At 43.8% G+C, this 18210-nt stretch overlaps 1 protein-coding gene across 1 annotated transcript in view; it reads left to right on the top strand.

Annotated features, from left to right (window-relative positions):
- LOC133017933 (microtubule cross-linking factor 1) overlaps nt 1-18210 on the top strand; it is a 53656-nt gene that overhangs the window by 1372 nt on the left and 34074 nt on the right. The window lies entirely within an intron of this gene.

The following is an 18210-nucleotide window of genomic DNA, read 5'->3' on the forward strand; positions in this document are numbered from 1 at the left end:
TATTATTGTGAGCTACATCTGAGCTGTTTACATTTAGACTGCACGGTAACTCTAGAGTCGCAAATCAGATTCATAAAGTTTGTAATCATTCCATATTAGCTCAGTTGCCTTTTGAATTATGCAGAAAGAGAATAACGTTTTTGCACCTAAACTTAAGAATTCAGACTTTTATCCCTGAACTCTTGTCTCTCAGTGGAGGGAGTGTTTGTTTGGATAGAGGCAGGGAACCGTCTTCCCACAGGTGATAAGACGAGTGGCGGTTGTTCCTCGGGGCGGCTGCTTAAGTTCAGCTGCTTAAACTAATCATCTCTGACAAGCAGAAGGTAACACGCCGTCTGGCAACAGGGAGAAAGTAGGCTAATACCCGACCAGTCAGGCTGGAGATGCTTTGGGGTTTTCTCCTGGCGACTGGAGGACACCTTGCTGCCGTCATGTGCATCACAGTATCTCAGCTTATTTCTGTCGCATGCCTCCACTGGTTGAGATTCTGTATTCCGAAGCCGTTCGTGACCTCGACTTTCAGTACTGTCGGTTTCAAAGGCAACTTCTCAGCGCCTGACCGAGCTGCATGTGCCGGGGCGGACGGTAAATCCATATCTCGTCTGGATGTGACAATGCATCAAGTACAAACTCTACTTTATGTTGTTTTCACTTGACACTGGTGAACGCTGGAAAGGAAATAATTGGGGAACAGTATGATTGAAGTGAAAGGACATTACTCAAGATGAGGAGCGTCTCAAATATCCTCAACAGTTAGAGCATTCTTCTGTGTGTTTGCTCCAGAGCTGTTTCTCAGAGCAGGATTGCAACACGTACGACCGCAGCATGAGACAGGCTTTATTTGTGCAAACAGAAATAGTGGGCGGAGGAGGAGAGAGGCAGAGATAGCTGCTGCTCCAATTGATTGCAGATTTTTTTTTGTGTTCCCCCCGAGATTTGTCCCAGAAAAACAAAATCCACGTCTGAATCTGCACTTCAGTGTCACGTGGTTCTGTGATTCTCTTCCCTCCCTCCTTTATGATGCTGGAACCCCCGATGTTTAGTATTTTCTAGTTTCTCTGTGCAGGATTTTTTCCAGTTTTAATAACCACATCCTCATTTTGAAAGTCCCGTGAAATTAATAATGCACAATAGGAACTCATTAGTAAAGTTGGGTGTTGTTAGCAGCCAATGATAAGAGTCTTTACAAAGATGCAGAAACCATTGAGTCAGGGAAACATTTAATTGGCCGAATCCCACAATCTGCCCTTTGCTCAGTTCCTGAGTCACAGAGATACACATCAGGGACCGAGGAGCCTAACAACAACAATGTTGTTCAACCCGACGGAGAGGTTGTTCCTTTGCCTTTCAGCTTTAATTAGATCGTATCAATTGTGACTCAGGTGCAATTTCCTTATTCACCTACACACTCCTTTCGTTTGTGTTTTTAGATTTTAGAATTGCAACAGAGGCACTTCGAGAATCTTTCTGTGCACTTGCAGATGTTTGACTCTTGGTTTAAATTTATTTTCATCAGTGTGTTGATAATTCAAGTTTCTGTAAAAAATTCACGTTTGGCATCACCAGTATTATGCTGCAATCTGTGTGGAGTAATTAAGACATTAATAAAATCCTGTCAAACCCTTTTATTTTCACTTTATTGTTAAATATATGAAACTGACCTCAGGACAGTTTGTGCGTCTCTGGCCTCTAAAGCTCGTCTCCTCCTGTCCCCTGTTCTCTGCTGTCAGAGGTTTCACAGTGTGACTCTGGCCCAGAGATTGGCACCCGTGCACGGATTAATCCAAGAAGAAGGCCTGTTATAAAACAGCCTGGCATGTTTTCACACAGGCTGACGGGAGGGGAGAGGAGGAGAGACAAAGACAAAGAGACACAGAGGTAGAGCAGCGGAGGAATCGGCTACAACAAGCTCCACAGACCTGATGCTAAACAGTTCAGGGAAGAAGGTCGTCGGGAGCGTCTCTCGTTACAGTTTTGGCTCGAGAAGCGAATTGTTCCTGCTTGGATGTGTGTGGTCACCGCGAGAGGAGAGCAGTGATTGGTCGAGAGATTTCTTCATTCCTCTGACATTTAAAGAAAGGCTTAGTGATACGTGTAATGAAATGGAACTAATGAAACGTCAGCGTGCATAACACCGGCATCAGGTGATTTATTAGGTGTTCCCGGTCCCCTGCGATAGATTCGTCTTTCATTACAGATAATTCTAATCCTTTGTGCTCAGCTGTTCCTCCTCAGCGAGCACAGGTCTGTCATGTTTCCTCTGTTGTCACTCGGAAGCTTCTCGTGAGGACAAGGTGCTGAAGAAAAGCCCAACAGTAAACATTGCATCACACAGTTTAAAACCATCATGTCTTAGTGGAGGTGTTATTGTGTTAAACCAAGTCAACACCACACTGATAGTTCTGATTATACTTTATACTAGAGGAATATCTGATGTAGGTGTAGCTGCACAAGATCACACATAACAGCACCAGTCAGATCATGTGTACAATTACAAATACAACAGAAGTTTTGTGGAAATTGAAGTGACATTTTTTTGTATAAAAGTTACTTTTATTAAACTAAATATCTAAATATAAAATATATATGTTTATTATAATATATGACAAAAAATAAAGCATTTGAGAAGCTGCAACCACGGAATTAGTCAATTATCCAAATAGTTGCTGGTACACATTTATCACTTGCATTGCAGCTCATATCAATACCACTCATATCTGCATGGTATTTAATTTAAAGCCACACCCAGTAGCTGAGCACTGTCAGCATGAGGTTCCTGGTTTGAATCCTGGTTGGACTGGGTTCTTTCTGTGTCTAGTTTGCATGTCATCCCTGTGTTTGCGTGGGATTTCTCTCAGTAAGCCAGCTGCCTCCCACACTGGCAGATTGGGGTTAGAACAATTGGAGATACTAAAATCACCATAGGTGTGACTGGTTGTTTATCTCTGTATGTTGGCTCTGTGATAAGCTGGTACAGCCTGTCTGTTTTGGTCTGAAGGAAACAACATATCCACCAGAAATAGTTGGATACAGCCACTAGACAGCCACTGGTTTTATTCAGACAGAGTGCTGAGGCAGTGTTGGGCACAGTATTTTCATTTTTGCACGCATGTAAAAATAGGAATCGCCTGTGTCTCCCAGAGTGGCTCCAAACATGAGTCTTTTATTGCAGCATGCCACTACTACAAAGACTGGAGTGGGGAAAGCCTGCATTGTTTATAAGTCGCGTCGCCGGTGCCTGAGCGAGAGTCCCCTCAGACGTCGTGCGTTTCATGTCAGATCAGAAGCAGTCTGGTGCTCCTCTCTCACACTCCTCCTGCAAGATCTCAGCAGAAGAGATGTTGGCTTTGAAGCATCTCCTGATCCTCCTCTTCATCGTATCCGCTCGGCTCCTCTTCTCCGCTGTGGTTCCCTGCTGGAGGAGTGTGAAGGAATCTCATTGACCTAGTTAACATCTCGTGTCAGACTGCACCAATGGGAAGGAGAGCAGGCGTGAGCAGAGGAGTAGCGGAGGGACTCTGCTGTAAGTTGAAAATCTGCTGCAGTGACACACATCCATATAAAGATCCGCCATTTACATAATGAGCAGCAGAGGGTGTTTGTTTGAACATGTTGCTGTTGATGCTGGATTCTGTTTCCAAAGATTAGAAGGTCAGACCCCCCCCGTTGACAACATCATAAAAAGCATGGAAGTCAATTTAAGAACATTCCCTTTGGTCAAAGTCTGCTTCGCACTCGATAACATTAATATTAATGTACGTCTTAAAGTGAAGTAGGCCAAACCTGAGCCGTGTGGCCGTGAAGCTTTTGAGCAGCGATGATGTTGCTTCCCTCTCGGCAAAACCATCGCCGACACAAAGCAAATGGAAAAATCATCGATTTTGCGTGAAACCCAGGAGCGGTGTGTTATGAGTCTGGAGCTGCGGCGTTTGAAGTTTAAAAGCCTTGAAATATGAAATTTCTCCTCTGAGTTTTTTTTAGATGCAGAAGTTTTGAAAGTGTTTTAATTTAAAAAAGAATCACGGCTGCTGCTTTTATCTCAAAACATCCCGAAGCATTCGTCGGAGGAATCAAAGCATTTGAGAAAACACATTAACGGTCAGCGTCTTCAGAAGTGAGGAGACTTTACTTGTGTTTCGAATTTTAATTTAAAGCATCGTTTTTTTTTATTTTTTTTTTATATTCTTTTTATTGGTTTTTAACCATTTTATAGAACAAACATTAGAAAAACAGAACAGACAACACAACAAACAGAACAACAACAAAAATCCCACCCCAAACTAACAATGAGCACTGCAGTATATATCCTTACACACATATATACATATATTTATATACACACATACACATACACATACACATACACATACACATACACATACACATACACATACACATACACATACACATACACATACACATACACATACACATACACATACACATACACATACACATACACATACACATACATACATATATATATATATATATACACACATACATACATACACACATACATCCGTGTATACACAAACATACATACATACACAATCAGCAGGATGACAGGAGATAGACAAGGGAATAGCGTATATAAAATAAAAAGAATGAAACAAATAAAATTAAAGCATCGTTTTAAATACGCAAGAAAAATATGATCATGTGTTAAATGATCGTATAATACACATTCTGAATTTAGCAGATTAACTCATTGTCTATGAAAGTTAAACAACACCTGGGAGCTGTTTGCTTCATGATCAAATTACTTGAGGAGCAACGTCACAGCTGCAGCTGCCACTCAACGCCCCTGAGAGGAGTTTCAAACTAAGAAAAGGCAATTGGCAAATTTAATCCATCGGTTTTGCTCCGAGGTGATAGATTATATTTAATATGCTGCAGAAAGATGAATCATAACTAATGATCACGTAGAAGAAGCTCCTGAAGTGTTGCTGCAGACACCTGACTGAGATTTACTCAAATTTCACAAACTGGCATCAAATCCAGAAAAACCCAATCTCATCATCACAGGAAGCTGCTCAGTTTAACCTAGATCTGACAATGGAGGAGCCACACATCTTCCCCATTCAGTGCCTCTGCTTCTCCACTGTGACAAATGTTATTATCAGTTATATTTAGGCAGGTTGACAGCAGCTCGGCAGGCTGTAACTCAGCCTGAGTGGTTGTGTTCCTCACTGCTCCTCCAAACACAGGGAGCAGAACAATAACAGTTCCCATTGGCAGGTGAGAGTGAGAAATGGTTGGTTTCGATCTTTGTTGTGTATCTGACTTTTATACGAGTGAAGAGTTTGGCAAAAAATAAGCTGGAAATTGGATTCAACATAATATAAAACCTATAAAACATGAAGTCAAACATGGCATTAACAATACAGATGCCATTTGAAGCTGATAAGATGAATAGTTCTTGAGATATGTGAGCCACAGACAGACAGACAGAGATTTTTAAATAGATGAAAGTTCGTTAAATGCGTTTGTGAATCACGTTGCTTCTCGCCTGTAGGACCTTCATATCCCAAACTCTACTGATGTAATCACCAGTTCTATAAAATAATCCAAGCCTGGGTCACATGTTCCCCATCGGCCCCTCAGTCCTTTATGTCCAACCGTGTGTTTCTCAGTTTGTAGATGAGACCACGGGGTGTGTGTGTGGAATCAGTGAGTCGGTCAGTGATGGATTAAAAGAGCTCATTTCATGTGGCAGGGGTCAGAGTCTGTCTGAGTCACAGAAGGCTGTCGCCACGTTCCCGCCGACAGCAGCTGGGTGACACAGCGCTGCCACAGTGTAGAGAGGAGGGACCAGACTTTAGGGTTTTATGGAGAATTTCCATTTTCACTCCAAGTGTCTCCCTGCACGTAGGAGTAGACATGCTCCATTGTTGACATAAAGATATTGACAGTAAGACCCTTGAAAATATTGGCTTTTTTAGCAGATAAACCCTCCACTGTGTTAGCTGGATATTCACTATCTTTGTGCATGTTGTGTTTTTGCAGCTTTTCTGTAGAAAGCAGCTGCTCTCTTCATCTGGAAATCTCACAGCTGAGTGATGCTCAAACTATGGTTCAGTATCGACTGTAGTTTTGAAAACAAATTCAAACAATACACAAGTCTAAACAAAGCATTTTAAGCTTTATTGACAGTAAAGGAAAATCTGAGATTCAGATCTGATTGTGTATTTCTTTTTTACTCAAGATGCTTTTAACTTTTCTCAGGTCAAAAGAACGTTCGCTCCTTGACAAAGTACCGAGCCGTTTCCGGTCGACCTCGCAGCATCTCTTTAGCGTCTGCCTTCATATTCAGAGTGCTCTATTTTGGGCGATGTACAGGTCTTGGAAGCTGCGTGAGCAAACTCCCCTGTGTATATTATCCTGCATACAGTAGATGCATCTGAGCATCGGGGGGGCCTATAGACAGGTTAGTGCTTTGGGTTTGAAGGGAGATCAGCTTGTTGAAGAAGACGTGAGGGTGAAGGACAGATGGGAGGCAGACACAGGCTGACACTTCCAGCTCTCTGGGGCTGTCATGATTAAGTGATGACTTCAGCAATAAAGAGTTGCCGACACAGCTTGTTACAAAACGCAAAGAATTTATCAAAAGGCTGCAGCATCTTAGTGAATCTTATCCCTGTGGCATCCATCTCTTCTTCCTGCTTCTCTACAGCGTTTCAATTACACAGGAACTGACACAAAGGATGAGTGAATTTAAACAGCTCCACAGGCTTCTCAAGCTCCCATAACAATATGGGTCATTAATGTGACAAATATCCCTGATTATTACAGAAAACTGAAATATGAGCTGATATTCTTTAATAGTGGGTTTTGAATTGAAAGCATTTTAATTTAATGGATGATTTCACCCAGGTTAATTTATTGTCCTGTAAGTGTCATATCACTAATCCATCAATAGAAATGGAAATAAGAATATATCTAGATTACTGGACATGTTAAGAGAGGACGGAACAACATTTGTATTTTTTGTCCGTCATGATGCAAATATATGATTCTGAACAAACAGCAGCTTGCATCGTGAAGCTCACAGCGCAGGAAACAGATGAAATGACAGAATGTTCCTAAACAAATGTGGAAATGAAACAGCAGAGAACAATCAAGTCCCTTAAAGACCCGGCTATTAGCATATAAATAGAAAACTAATTAACAAGGGCAAGAGTAAATTGTTGGCAAGTTGAGCAAATATTTATTACAGAAATGCTTCTTCTCTCTGCCTCAATTGGTCAGAGAAAATCTGTTAGACACATATTAGTGTTAAAGGCGTCTGATGATGCAAACAACACAATATCTAGGAGACACAGGGTTGTTCAACAATCAGGAGAGACGCTGAAGATCCAAATTAAGGTGAAATCAGGTTTCTCAGGTCCGTAAAAACCCATTTCATCAGGAAGCTGTGGCTCCTGTTCTTCAAACACGCCCCTTCTGATGTGACCCCCCCCTCTGGCCTAATAACACGTCCAGGCGTCGATTCCCTCTGGATTACTGCGGACCTCTGCTGCCACCTGAGCTCGGATCCCGTCGTCTATTACACGGTCCAGTGGCAGATTGGTCGTCTGCCGGGATTTGATAATGACAATGTCCCTTTGCTCCCTCACTGGCTCCCCTCCCACTGTATTCAGGCCTCCAGGACCACATGTGTGCAGAGGTGACGGCCCCTCCTCCCTTATTACCGACCCATTGTGAACCGTTTGTCACACACAAGGGGACAGAGAGATATTGAGTGGGCCATAAGTGGCACCGGGGGTGAAGACGACCTCATTGTCAGCCAGCTGGATATCAACGAGCACTTCCCCTTTTCAACCCCACTCCCTCCTCTAGCCTTCCTCCCCCCCCCCCCGAAGCTCCAGTCACAGATAACGAGAAGCTGTTCCCATTAGTGAGCAGAGGACGCAAGGCAGGGGATCCTAATAGTGTCCTAGACCCTGGAACAACTCTACGATCATGGGTTTTATTTATCTGTGGCTTATCCCCATGCACCTTTTCTTAAAGGGACTCTTACCTTTGTTGCATTTGAGAATTACAGCACATTCAAATCATCCCGCCTTCCTCCAATGCCCCACCACCTCGTTCCCATCCGCGGTGTTTTTTTGAAGAAACTTTATTTACAAGCAGACTTAGAACCTACTGCCTCCGCGCACGCACGTGAGTTTTTGTTTACCAAAGCAATGGATTCGGTAAGTTATATACATTTACATTCACATATGATGACGGGCCCGAATGCGCCACAAGAAGCAGACGGAAAACCTGCATGTCCATGCAGCAAACAGACAGGTCTGTCGGCCAATAAGGTCCTTCGGTCCGAAGAATTTTATTGGTTGAAGTTTTCACTAAATATTATGAGAGTGAAATAATTGTTTGTTTTTACTCCTGGTGGGTCTGTCTTGCATTTTAGAGTGTCATTACCTTATTAATACCAATTTAACCTTATCCAAAAAAAGTGAAAAAATGCAACAAAGGTAAGAGTCCCTTTAATGGTCACAGAAGGAAATCCTTGAAAAACAGCTCGGCTCATGCCAGTCGTGAATAGTAGATGATCTTGGAAGAGGCTGGAGGCCGTCGCTCGATGGTTATCGTGGGCTGGAGGATAACAAGAGGCTCAGTTAAAGCTCCGGCAGCCATCTTGAGGAGGCTATTTACAGAAACAATCAGATATTGAAGAGGCGAAATATCACTATTGGTGTTTTCACAGTAAATTCAGTCGTCTGCCCTCACAAACACCTTTTTCTTGTATGAGATATCTGAAGATGTCTAGACGCCTGTCGCTCAGAACAGGCAAACGTCCGTCATCCATGTGAAAGTGTTTCCTGCTCAAATCAAGAAAAAGGCAGAAAGTCAATCTGCTTCGATCAGCACTCGAGAGGATCAGCTCACAATCTCCTGGATGCCACCGCTCTCACACACTCCATCAAACTGAACCAATATTTAATTTGTTCTAGTGATAGTTTGGATTTCGAATAAATCGTGACGGTTCAGACACAGACGGATTGAATCCACTGTTTGGATTTGGTCTTTTCCTGCGATATGTTGATGACAGAGCAGAGATACATTTGTGAGAAAATGAATAAACGTAAAGATATAACAACACCGGCTTTATCCTTTAATTCTCCTTTTGAAAGGGGGAATTCTCAATCTAAGCCGAACCCAAGTCTGGTTACATAAAGGAAGAGATGATCCCTGTTCCCTACACGTCTGAGCCGCTGATATTTGTTATGGCAGCAGCAGTAAGGGGACGTGTGGGATCTCTTTCTGTTTTTATGATTTGTCAGCATTATTTCGCCTGCAGCCCTTCAGTCAAGTTGAGGCTCTCCGATCTTTACCCGTGTCCTCTGAACACCATGATGAGTGTGGAGTGACATTTTGCCTTCCCTCGCCCGCCCCACCCTTCCCCTACTCGACTCTCTCTCTCTCTCTTATCTCGGCACATTACACACGCCACTGGCCCGATGCCAGCGCCGCTCGTCCCAGAATACTCGGCGGACCTGCTCAGGAGCTCGCAGGCAGATGACATGGCAGCTCCTCCCTCCTCCCTCCTCCCGGTGTGTCTGAGCCACAGTGTCGTCTATAGCTGCTGGTGTTGCTCCACAAATGGGACGACTCCTGTGACACATTGCATTTACTGTTTCGTTTTTTTTAACAACCTAATGTCAGCGCCTTGTGTGTGAGCTGCTGATGAGAGGACAGACGTTTCAGACGCCTGACCTCCAGACTGAGCACTGCTGAATGAGTTTCACAGATATCGGCCTCCTTTGGTCACCTGTGTCCCTCGGGAAGGAGTTTTCTTTTTCTGCTGAGTCGGCACGGCCTTGTGAAGCACCGGCCTGCAGCCCATTTACACACATTCCCCCCCGAGAGCTCGCTACAATCTCCTGCCTGCACCAAGGACCATGTGATTACTGTCCAGGGGAGGAAAGGAGCTTCTCATTGATCGTTCATCTCAAACAAACACTTCTATTAACCTTGAGATAGTTGTAGCCTCCTGCACTTTGCTTTTATTATGACAATGACACACTTATGTATAAAGGGGATAATCTGCCTTGTTGTTAGGGTTAAAGTTATTCCACAATTAATAGTTTAATCAACTTCATTGTTTCAGTCTTTCAAACTAAATAATCGACACAATTCTGAATCTTCTCTGACTCCAGCCTCTAAAACAAGACGATTTCCTGCTTTTCTTTGTCTTATATTGTTTTAACTTCAACTAATTGTTTTGGATTATTGGACTTTTGATCAAATGAAAGAAGAGATTTTAAGATGTAATTATTTTGCTCTTTGGAAATAACTTGTCAGTCACTTATTCTTTTATTAAACTAGAAGAAACCAGAGTTTTCATAACATTTCAAGTTATTTTTTTCAGCGTAGCATAACAACATTAAGATTGGTAACAGGAGGAGAAACAGCAAGTCTGATGTAAAAATCTGCATCACTCGGCACCTTTAGTGAAACTAGTTCTTGATGAACAGCCGTTAATTTTTCAGTCTATTAAACCGGCTCCAGCCTCATGAACACACATTAAAGAATTAGGTGGTTTTAAAACACTTGTAAAGATGTGGCACCATCCCTTTGTATGACAAGTTTAGGAGAAACACTCATTACTTTAGTAGCACCTTCTGGGTTTTCTGCAGTTAACAACTTCCATTTAGAAATATTTGTATTATTCTTTTACCCATATTCCTAAGCTTATACAGATGTTTTTTCAAAAAGGAATCTAGTGCTTTGAGTAAAATGTAAAACGTCCAGTTTGTGTCTTTTTCTGTGACATACACACAAAAAATTAAAAAATACACAAATATAAAAAAATTACCTATTTTGCACTGTAATGAGTCCTCCCCACCCCTAGGCCCTTGCCCCAACCCTCAACTTAAGTATGGCGGAAATTGTCTGTTTAGTTATTGCATAATCCAACTGAATAATAAAACCAGCAAACAGGAATGAGAACTGTTTTGGGGTAAAGTCTGAGGACTGAGGAGTGTTTTCAAAATGTTCCCTGATGTTGGTGAGACGACCACCAGCTCCCTCACAGAGCCGTGAGGGCAGGTTGCCAGTTCTGCACTTGTCCACCCTCCATGTGAGCGGGGGGGGCCACATCAGACCCCCACAGCAGCTCAGTGGTTATCATGGCTGCGTCCAGTCGGCTCCTAAAGGCCACAGTGTTTTATGAGAGCAGCACTGCAGGCGGGTCAGAGATGATTAATAGCAGCACAAGTAGGAACAGCAGCAGCCGCACGTCACTGAGAGTCGAGAACATTAACGTCAGGAGGAAAACGTTAAGTAAAGTTTAAAGCATTTCTATAATGTTTAATCAATCGCTCAATTCTCCGTGTCAAAGAAGCCGAGCCCAGATTTTTCAGATTGTCCGTCTCAAAGCATGCGTTTCCATGGTAGCCAGAGATGGACGGGCCAGTGACGCAGAGGGTCATTAATTACTGTGTGGAGATTTCCTGCTTCACGACTGCTCACAGGACGACCGGTTGCCTGTTGCCTCTGAGTCTCCTCTGACCATCATTAAAAGACTTTGTGCTTAATTAGTTCAGACTTTCCTTCTTTAGTGTGTTTTCCTGAGAGACCTGAGACGAGTGTACTCGTGAAGAATCAAGCAAATAGTACAGTGAGAACCGGCTCAGTCAGGATCAGCGGTTCCCTCGAAGGGAACAAGATAAACCTGAGAACCCTGCATGTGATTAAACCAGAAAGAAACTAAATTACACATCAGATACACAATATCCTGTTTTTGTTGTTTTCTAATATTGTGGTACATTGTATAAACAGAACAACAGCATATGAGTAACAGCAAATGATCAGTAAACTTTTCACTTGACTTCTTGAAGGGAGTTGAAAGGTTTCTCCTTTTATAATAAATGTATAATTTCACCCAAGAGCGTTTATACCGAAATCTTATCCCCCTCAAATATAATAATGGGTTATTCATTGCTTTTAGCAGTGGAGTCTCCATAGAAACAGCTGTTTGTCTCACGTTTATTCTCCTTATCGCTGTCGGCTCAGTGATGTGGACAGATCCACAGACTGCAGGACGAGTCCACCTGCCCTCCTTCTTATCCACCTGCCTCTGCTCTAATATCCTCTTATCTTAAAGAAGATAACACAGAATCCTCACTGCCTCCCTCCTTCCTTTTATTTCCTGCCTTCTTTTCTTCTCGTTAAAGCATCCAGAATACGCTGGCGTGGCACAGAGCTCTTGGCTGCTGATACACGAGCATGTAGAGTCGTTTCATGGACGGCTTTATGCACTTAAAAATAAAATGCTAAACCCTGCAGAATAGAAATGAATCGGTCCAGGCTGCGTGTCAGGAAGGTACCGTGAGATGCATCATATTGTAATCACACGTTTGGGAGAAGCTAAAGCGGCTAATGGGAGCAGTCACTGAAGTATGGCCTCTCTCTCACTCTCTCTCTCCTGCCGCCTTCTCACCGTGGGATCTGCCGACTCAGCATAACAGACTCGAGGCAGATCGAGAACCAGTTTGCCAACGAGTCAATGTATCATGCATGCAACACACACACACACACACACAACCACACACACGGTGACTCATCACAAGGCCGAGATTGTGTTACACTGTTAAACCTGATTCACTGTGGCAGGAAAACAAATTGTTGTCGCTCAAACGCCCACATATTTATGTCGGGAGGCCATTATCCTCTGTTCAGTTATTAGTCCTATTACCGGTAATTACTGTCTCCTGTTGTTGTTGTGTGTAAATCAGCATGTAACAGAATCAGCTCTGCACAAGGGATTAGTAGAAAAACTCTTGGGGAATTGTCTTGCTACACTTAAAAGTTGTCTCCACCTTGTGTGTGTGGTGTGTGCCAGCTGGCAGCGTGGCAGCGTGGCAGCGTGGCAGCGTGGCAGCGTGGCAGCGTGGCAGCGTGGCAGCGTGGCAGCGTGTTCCTCTGCACACAGCGTGCCAGGCTGCTTCGTTGGTCGGCGGGGGGGGGTGGATTTGTAAAGTGCGAGTGAAAGGCGAGTGACACGCCCCAGAAAAGCTCCATTGTGCTGCTCTTTAATGGCCGCCGGGTCTCAGACTGAGGGTCAGGGACAGCTTAGCGGCGAGTGGAGCAGTGTGGGAGTGACCCGCCGCTGCTCACACACACGACCTCCTGCAGACACGCACACACACAAACATTCATCAACACACAAACACATAGACAGGCATACTGGGCTCACGCTGATATATAACCTGTGCATTTCAGCATACGTCTCTATAGCTACCAGTATCGATTCCTCGGGGAATGACTGTTTTCCCGGTCTATAGGAGCCACAAGTCTCCAGTGGGCGACCGGGAATAGAAGCTCAGTTGACACCTCGTATAAAACAGACTTTACTGCCACGGGGGTTTACAGCAAACACACTAACCTCGTTTATAGTTCAGTTTATTACGATGCAAATGTGCTTCGTTGGTCAATTTTTTTCTGTCTTTATACGATAACAAGATAACTCGAAAATGTATAATTCCATTACTGTGGAATACGTCCGACAAACAGACGATAAGTTAATAAGATTTGTGCGATGATACAGATCATGGATTTCCTGTGTTGTCTGTTAATAACATTTCAGCCACAATGTTGTTCTGCGTTCATGGAGCAGAAGAAAAGATCCGACACCTCGGATGTTTTGTTCTGAATGTTTCCTTGTCGCAGACTTTATTTGGAATATAAGGTTGTGCACATCATGCAGCGCAACAGGTTTTCCCATCACATTCCTGTTTTTGACATTTAAAGTTAGAAGAATGAAGAAAGAAAGAAAGAAAAACAGAACATTGCCCTGAGATGATAACAATACATGCTGATTCATTGGTTTACTTAAAATATTAAAGGTTTATAAATACTCAATCCATAAATTCCCAGCAGCTCTTGTTTTGTTTAAGTCTTTTATTCATTTTTACATGAAACACGTTAATCTCAATGTTTTGGAGCCATGTTTGTGTCGTCCTGACAATCGTAAGTTCCATATTCACTTTGCTTTTAGCTCTGTTTTGTTCTCCACCACCTCCTGAAGAAAATACCTTTTGCTCTGAAGCCACTTTCCTCTCCAGCTGGTTTTTGCAGTTGGTGTCTAAACTGTCTGTTGTGTCTGAACGTAGCTTGTGTATGATGAGGTTTTTGATTTTTTTTATGTGAAAAAACAAGTTACGCTGATGAGAGAGAACCAAAACATTAAAGCTGCATCTGTGGAGCTCTAAGATATTGAAATACTCTGTGATAAGACACTCTGCCACTATACAAGCAACTCCCTTCACAGTACATGCAGACATTTGATCTATTATTAATCTGAAAATATAGATGAGTGCAGCTTTAAGATCTTGTGTGTGGAGGAGTTTTTCCTTTTTTTTAGATCTTCGACTAACGAACTGACTCAAAAGAGGGAAATGAACCCGTCTGGATGTCGAGCTGCAGGAGCCACAGGGAGGATGGAGTCTGTTTACATCTGTTCACAGCTCCTGTTTGCTGGGGATGCTCTGACATTGGAGTGACCTCAGACTGTTGCATCCTGCCTGTGTCTCATGCACCGACAGTAATATGAACCCACGAAGCACGAAGAAGCTCATGCTACACCCACAGCGTCTCAGACACATGCAGGAGACTGCAGATGTACAGACGTGGTCGATAACACATGAGCACCTAGTGTCAGTAGCGCACTCTACTGGATGACTTTAAATGCATTCATCTTGGATTGGCTTATTGCTTTTTGAAATATCGCTGCCGCAGCTATTTCCCGGCAGCCGGCGTTGGGTCTTTGCAACGACGCATGTTCAGGAGCAAATTGAATTGCGATGGATTTGCAGGGTTCCTGTTTGGCCAGATAGAGCATCTCCACAGATGTAGTATATTTAGACCACTGCAGGTGCTGAGAGCCAAAGATTGATCGTCTATAAAAATAACACAGCTCCGTGTATCAGGTTGCAGCCGGAGAGTGAATAGAAAACACTCGCCTGCATCGGGATATGTCCTCGAATGAAGAGAAAACATTTGATTAAACGATTCAAACAGGGTGTTTGACACTCATGTGCATCCAGTCAAGTTTGTGTGTCGTTATAATTAATTTATTGAAAGGGATTACAGTCCAGATTGGAGGCTCATTCATCCAGATCTCACTAATATAATCTGCCTCGGAACATTTCACAGCGACTTATCTCTCTGAGCTCTCCCGTCGGCTGAGCGATATTCATTCTGTTGTGTTGGGGTCTTAGGCTCCTCTGTCAGGGTGGAGAAAGGCTTTATCTGCATCCAGCGGCCGTCGCAGCTCCTTTTGTGCACCGCTCCCCCCGGCCCCCCCCCCCTCCATCCCTCCAGCCCGCCCCCTTTTCGCTGGTCACACCACGCTTCCTGTTAAATCCCATTACCGCAGCCAGACGCCCCGATCCACACTGTGCAAAATCTGAAATAGGCCAAGCTGCTGAGTACAGATGCTGCCGTTGTGTTTTCCCATTCTTACACATCCTCCATCCCCCCCCCCAAAATATTTTTGTTCCTCCCCTCCCCGTCGATGATGTCACTGTGCGATGTCACTTGTTCCAAAAATGTCTCCGTTTTACGCAAGCGGGCGGGTCACAATATTCTTCTTTTCCTCTGTGAACTCACCAGAGTTTCCAGGATCATGTTTTTCATTCAGTGTCAGAGCTTCACTGTGCAAAACTGAACCTTTTGAGTGATGTGCTTTTACATATAGATTATACTGTTCTCCCTTTAGACCTGGATTGACACTAATGGATTATAGAACACACCTTCAAACTGTGGGAGCCCGGCCTTGCAAGAGGAGAACAGTGGGTATGCAAACTGGAAACAGAGCAGTCAGACACAGGGGTGTGTGGTAAATCGAAATTAGGCGTTTATTTACAACTGATAGGGAAAAGGGCGCATAAAGATAAATCAAATAGCTTTGCCGGTCTGGCAGTTGGGGTCTGGGGCTCCAGCGGGCTCTTCCTGATGGCAACGAGAGAGAAAGACAGCAGTTAATCCTCTTCATCTGACAAACAGGCAGGCCGTTGGCCTCTTACCCTGAGACTCCTTTTGAAAGCGTCTGGTTCCTACTCCCTCAGTGGCTCAAGAGACTCTGGTCCCATTTCCTCTGGTTTTTAAAGGGCTCCTGATTGCCTCTTGACTCAGTCCACCTGTGAGAGACAACAAGAGACACCTGGGAGGGGAGGAGCTCTCCAGGAGGATCCCCTGGGGTAGTACCGCCCCTCCAACACCACGCCTCTGGATTGCCTCTGCCTGGCTGTCCTCAGCCATGTGTGGCACGGCTGACAGGCTGGGCCATCACATAACACACACACACCTTAATGCTCTAATTTCAGTGCAAAGTAGAGTAACAAAATACTGTCACACACACACACCATTCTCTGTCTTGACGTCACACACTCACACTCACATACAACTTCTGCCTAACTCGATTTCTTAGGACATTAAGTTTGACCTGAAACCCCGTCCACGCCTAAACTTAATCCCTTCATCACCTTTGACCAAACCACTAATTCTAATCTAATCTCAAAATGAATTTAATTCAACTCGTCTGTAGCTCCATCCTGATTCTAAATTTAACTCAAATCTATTTTAATGAGGCTGCTGCTGGGAAATCTTCAGCAAAAAGAAATACAAGATCATCCAGTTGAACCTGAAATCGAACCAAGATTATTGCATCACAACACAACATGATCCAGCCCAGTGCTCTGTGTGAGTCAGTCTGATGCACTGTGTCTCTGATGCTCAACACTTTTCAGTTTCAGGAAACACTCAATGCAAAGGTTTTCCTAGTTTGCAACGCTTCTCACTTTTCAGCTTTGCAGGAAAACGTCCAGTTAACCCCTAAACTTCTAATCAACCTAAATCTATGGCATGAAATCAGGAATTTGAAACACAATCTTCATTTTATAGCCTAATCCGAGGTTTACATTTCATCTTAACCTTCAACCATAACCCTTAACTTAAAGTTCAAAGCCTTCAGATGTGTCTTTTCTGTCTGAATGACCTAATTTATATGGTCTGAAGTCCAGCTGGTTCTCAGAGGGATGGGACAACACACCAGAGAGCACACGCCCCCCCCCACTGCATCTCACATGTCCTTCACGGGTGACATGTGTGAGGCCACATTATGAAGGGATGGAGAGGTGGAAGAAAGAGAAGAGAGGCAGGGAGGGAGGGAGGGAGGGAGGGAGGGAGGGAGGGAGGGAGAGAAGGATTAAGACCAAGTAGAAAAAGGGATCAGGCGGTATAGGTGGAAAGTACAGAAAGCCAGTGGAATACAGACATTCAGTGAGTGAGAGAGTGAGAGAGTGAAAGAGTGAAAGAGTGAAAGAGTGAGTGAGTGAGTGAGTGAGTGAGTGAGTGAGTGAGTGAGTGGGTGAGTGAGAGAGTGAGAGAGAGAGAGTGAAAGAGTGAAAGAGTGAAAGAGTGAAAGAGTGAAAGAGTGAACGAGTGAGCGAGTGAGCGAGTGAGCGAGTGAGCGAGTGAGTCGGGACCCACAGCTTCACCCAGTCCCATCAGGGTTACGACTGTGTAACTACAATCTGCTAATGCCCTCAGCTGGCAGCAGATGCCCAGGGGAGTTAAACCAGTTGCACCAGTACAGCAGCTCAGCTCCGACACCAGCTGGAGCTGCCCCCCCGCCTGCCTGCCACTCACCCAGGCTAAAAGGCTTGTGAGAGCAGTGCATGCAAGTGATGATGAAGAGCGATGCAAGTGTTTGTGTTTGTGTTTGTGTTTGGGCTTTTTTCAATGTTTTTGCACTTGACTGCACTGGAGTGTTTAAGTGGAAGAAACGCCCTCACGCAAATAACGTGGAGTTGTGTGTGTGTGTGTGTGTGTGTGTGTGTGTTTGTGTTGCTGATTGAGTTTTTAGTTTAGTAAGAAACGTTAAAAACCCAAGCTGCTAAGGAGGCGTCACTATGTCAGGTTGTGTTGTGCCATCAGGTCGGCAACTGTTGATTATTTAAACCTTTTTTAATCCAATTATTTGGTTGTGACAGACTCGGCTCAGTGTGACGTCTTGTTCCTTCAGCTCAAAAGTCTGTTCAAACATCACAGACATTCAACCGTCGCTGTGATGAATACTGGATTAACGTACAGGCGGCTGGAATCTGGATAAATAAAAATGTCTAAATGTGAAATAGTTTTAAAACTGTTCAAAAGAAAGGATCCAGAAAACATTGAATAAGTTGCTTTCTGTGAATT

Source organism: Limanda limanda, chromosome 13, assembly GCF_963576545.1.
Source record: "Limanda limanda chromosome 13, fLimLim1.1, whole genome shotgun sequence".
NCBI classification, from domain to species: domain Eukaryota; kingdom Metazoa; phylum Chordata; class Actinopteri; order Pleuronectiformes; family Pleuronectidae; genus Limanda; species Limanda limanda.